General features: G+C 35.2%; 1 long non-coding RNA gene across 1 annotated transcript; it reads left to right on the top strand.

The window, feature by feature from the left end:
- The first annotated feature begins 2,576 nt into the window (after positions 1–2,576).
- On the top strand, positions 2,577–3,369 carry LOC148297541 (uncharacterized). The gene is made up of 3 exons (XR_015834530.1): positions 2,577–2,645; positions 2,963–3,041; positions 3,166–3,369. It is a non-coding gene; the product is annotated as an uncharacterized LOC148297541 (long non-coding RNA).
- Positions 3,370–5,028: the final 1,659 nt, after the last annotated feature.

Below are 5,028 nucleotides of genomic sequence, written 5' to 3'. Positions count from 1 at the left end.
ATTAAAAAACCGTCGTGGTTTAAAAAATATTACAAACAACGACTGGTATTATAACAACCGTCGTTGTGCAGTCCTAAAACCTTAGTTGATTTTAATAACACGACGGTTGAAATAAGGGTACTGTCGTCTTTCAAATTCGTTGATTTTAATAGCACGACGGTTGAAAGAAGTCACCGTCGTCTTTCCAAGACGCGCTAATAAAAATTTTGCGTAAGTGAATTCGCGGCCATTCGCGAACCTCTCGAGTTCGTATCTTTTCAGTCTGTCATAAAGCTCCTGATAATTGTGAAGCTCCAACCCTAGCCTCCTTCCTTTTGAAATTCGCGGCCCTTCGTGCTCTTCGTCTTATGGATCTCGTTGAACCTCTCCTTCAATACTGGCTTCGCCACCTTGTTGTAAAAATGGCTCACATTTAGTATGCAAGTGAAGGAGTGAGCGACCGGTCGCAAGGTTTGGGCGACCGGTCGTTTTTTCACAGATTCAAAGTCTGGAGAAATCGCAAGAAGCGACCGGTCGCAAGGTATCCGCGACCGGTCGCAAGGTATCCAAAATGTATCAGCGACCGGTCGCATGGTATCCGCGATCGGTCGCCAGACGTGCTGTGCTGTTTTTTCCTACGCGTTTTCAAGTCCTCCTTGGTGTACTACCACTTTCTATCGACTTGCAAGGATTTTTCTGATCACTTCTAAGGTAATAAGAGGTGGCAAGCAGCTGGAAAGTTGGGGAGAACACTTTGGCAAATTGATGACTTGCTTCAATGAGTGAATTCTCTCTTGGTTCAAGAGATTGATGGCAGCTATAGCAGGCATTGATCACTTGCTTTGTGAGCTGCCATAACAGGTGTCTAAAGTTGGATAACTAAAGCAAGAACGTGCAGAACTTAATGATACCTTATCTTGGAGTCCAAAGGCTTATATAAGAGAGAAGAGGAAGCAAGAGAATGTTAATGTGTTGTTAAGTGCATAAGTCTGTGCAAACTATAGAGAGTTGTATAGAAGCTGGAAACTTGTAAGTTCAGAAAATACCAAGGGGAGAGCAAGAGAGTTCTCTAAGTGTATCAAGGTGTTGAGCAAGGGTGAGAGAGAAACAGATTGTGAGGGTAGAGTTCTAAGGGGTTTTCTTCTTAGTAAACCAAAGTTGTAACCTATCTTCATTAGTGAAAGTTCTCAAGGAGATCACCAAAGAGGAAGTAGGTAATTTGCTGAACCTCTATAAACACTTGTGTCATTTCTATTTTGGTTAAATTTCTGTGTGTGTGTAAGACTCATCTATCATTGAGTTTGTCACAAAGTTCATCAACAACAAGGTCCTAAGGGGATGTGAGTTAGTATTAATTCACAACACACCTTCCCATTCACAATCCGCCTCTCTTGGCTCAAATACTACAACAGCCGTTCTGTCAGAGGTAAATTTGGCGACTACTTCGTACAAAGATTTGACGAGCAGCGAGTGACGAATCCAACAAGGTATCTGTGTTTTCAGAGGAATATGAGTATGACTATCTATGTTGGCTCAGGTCCAATGGAGGGAAATTCGTTTCGAGAATTGAAGACATGAATTTGGAGAGGTCTGCTAAGGAATCTGAAGAGGCTGTGCTAATCGATCTCTCTTGGCTTGGTCTGTGTTCTATGTCATGACTCTCTCTCTCTCTCTCTATCTCGCAGATCTGTTGCTCCACTCTCCAGCCTCTGTAAGTTCCTCCTCATCCTTCTTCTAATTTAATTTTTTATTTTGAGCCAAAGGAAATTGACAAATCTTAGAAGACAAGAACGAGTGTAAGTTTCAATTTTCTATCTGATTCCACCATCTATATTATTTTTTGGTTACTTTGATTTTGAATGTGTGATTTTTTGAGCAATTGATGGAATCGAAGGCTAAACCTAGGCTACTCTTGAAGCCTCTTAGAGAACCCTGTATTCTGTTCTCACACTTTCGATTTTCTTATTTTAATTTGGGGATTTAGCTTTCTGTATGACATTTCAATTTTTTTTTTCATAATTTTTTCAAGCTACCCATATGTAACTGGTACATCTGTGTTTCTCTGATTTGAACTGTTGATAGGCTTAAATGGATTTTGAAATTGTCCATGTTGATATGATTTGAACTGTTGATACTCAAACTGCTTAATATTCAATTGATATGCTACTAATCATCAGCATTTGAGCTTTTGTTGCTCCTGAAATTCTGATACAATATTGGTATTCTTTATAGAGTATAAACACATTGTCACATTATAGTAGGTGTTGTCTCTCATTATTGACTCCATCATGGTTTGCAAATGTCTTGAATGTAGTAAACTTTTCTGATCCATGATTTTCCATCATAGTAGGTGTCTTGAGATGTTCTACTTCTGATGATTGTCATGTGATCTCATCATATGATAGAGCAGCTCTCAAACAGGTATTATTAATGGCCATACTACTGTACATTTTCTTTGGTGGAACCATTATTTTAAGTTAGCTGTAGATATGCTTGGTATTCTCAGCCTTATGAATTACTATACTGCTATACTGGTGTTTATCTCATTTAAGGATTTTGCTTAAATTTCCCTCTGTCACACTCTCATTCTAAGGATTTTGCAGATCCGGTTCTATCTACTTAGATGTAATTAACCAATCATGGAGTCCAATGTTCGGTAATTACAAGTGTGTGTATGCTTTAACGCTGTAGTGTTGGTTATAAATGTTTATAAATCATAATGTGGAATTGGAGATGAGACTAGTGCTTAATTGAGGTTTAATTTCTTATTTCTACCTACATCATTGACTTGAGATCTCTCCTCCTTTTATTATCGAATTTCTATCTGCTTTGCAAGATGATTACTTTACTGAAGCTACAATTGCTAAATGTTTTGTAGAAAGAGAACATCATCACTCTCTAGTTCCCAACATTCGATTTGATGAATTCTCTTTAAACTTTAATTATATATATCAATCTCATTACTGAAAATTAATTGTATCAGTGGTACACTACTTGAGATCAAATGTTCAAAGGATAATCAAAATTCAGGGGTTCATTGGACCATCACATCTTTGGAGAAGGTTAGACAATTTGGTCATTTAGAACTTGTTTTTATCTACATTGATAGCATAGTGATTAGAATGAAATATATTTGGATCAGATTTGTATTTGTGGAGTTTGATGTTAATTTTGCAAGTCTCGTAGGACCTGCTGTTGCTGATATTGTTACAAGGGAGGGGAAATACAACTTGGAAAATGTGCAAGAAGGCAGAGCTAAGTCAACCCAAGAACAAATTGATGAATTTCAGATCACATTAGTAGAAATTTTTTAGCTCCTTTATTTCTAATTATAGGTAGGAAGTATGAATGTAATAGAATAAAGATTGGTTGACTATGTAATAACTATTGAATCTTCAAGTTTTATGAAAGAAATAAATTTTAAGTGTATATATTCGTTAATAAAGCATTATAATTGGTTTTCTAGTTAAAAGTGTTGTATAGAATTATAAGAAACAAAAAACTATAATGTAACAGCTTGGGAACTTATTGAAAAATCGCCGTCTGTACATATAATCAATGACCTTTTTAACACTATATCGTCTTCTTTATATACAATTAACGACGATTTTTAACAAAATACCGACGTCTTTACAAATAAGTGACGATGGTTTTTAACGAAATATCGACGTCTTTACCAATAAATGACGACGGTTTTAACTAGATACCATCATCTTTACCATAAATAACGACGGTTTTTTATAAACCGTCGTCTTTACCCATAAATAACGACGGTTTTTGTTATAAACCGTCGTCTTTTCCCATAAATAACGACGGTTTTTAACAAAAAAATTATTGTTTTTACATAAGAACAACAACGGTTTTACTTAAAACCGTCGTCTTTTCATATAATAGATGACAGGGATTTACCGTCGTGGTTTTATGCATCAAAAGATGTCAGTCGATTTCACGACGGTTGAAAAACCCAAAACACGACGGTGGATTACCGTCGTCTATTGCGATTTTTGTAGTAGTGAGCACAAACAAGTAGGTCTTAGAAAACTCCATCTCTGATTATTGTTTGACGGCTCTATAAACAGCCAACTACACCTTCTTATAGGCTTTACCCTTTTTGAATCTTCTGTGATGCGAATACAAGATTTGCTTACCCTTTTTGTGCTCTAGCTAGGGTTTCAGTTCTCCTATATGAATATTGTATTGCGTTGCGGTAATCTTGAGACTTTCCTGTTTCACTTATTTGTATTTGTTCCATTCCACAATAGGAAAAACTTGTTTTTAACACATTGTTTGCCCTATTTTTTCTTTCTTCTTTCAAAGTATGGATGGTTATTTCTAACGAGAGGTCGTTTAATAGGCATGCTTTGTTCTATTTATTGTTACCTATGGTGTAGTAGTTAGCAAATTATCTTCATCATCTGTGGTGTAGGTATAGTTTGAATGTATGCGTTTCGAACCCCATTCAGTATGTTGTAGGCTTTTCTTTTCTTTTTGTCATTCTATTATATATATAGCTAGCTTAGATTTTTGGTATTTGTGAGTTTTCTGCGTATGTAGGTTACTAACTTATATCTCCCTATTAACAATGTTATATTTCTGCACTCATGCATGTTGTCATGTATGTGTTCTTCATTTTTACCTTTTGGTTAGGTAGATTAATTATGTGCATTGTATTTAGTTTTTTTATATAATTTTTTTTTCTGGTCAAATCATTTATTTTTTGATATTGTGTTTGTGAGTTATGAATTATTTTAGCCATAAATGTTCAAAGTTCAAATTCAAAATGCATCAAATAAAGCACTTTTAACTTGTTTCCTTTATTTACCTTCAATGGCAAAATAGTCATAAAAATTAAGTAATAAATAAAAATTGGGTTTTTATTCAATAACTGTAATACGAGGGTTTGCCCCAACATTTTGGTCATTGACTGGGTCTATATTGAAAAGATATGTAACTTGTTTTTTTATTTGTAGTTTCTTGTTTTGTATATCCATTTTTTAAAATATATTTTTTAAATTGTTATTCTCCAGAATTATATACCCTACATGTAGC

Source organism: Prunus avium, chromosome 1 (assembly GCF_965620075.1).
Source record: "Prunus avium chromosome 1, drPruAviu1.hap1.1, whole genome shotgun sequence".
NCBI lineage: Eukaryota > Viridiplantae > Streptophyta > Magnoliopsida > Rosales > Rosaceae > Prunus > Prunus avium.
Note: the sequence above shows the minus strand (reverse complement) of the source record. Positions and strands in the feature narration are given on the sequence as shown.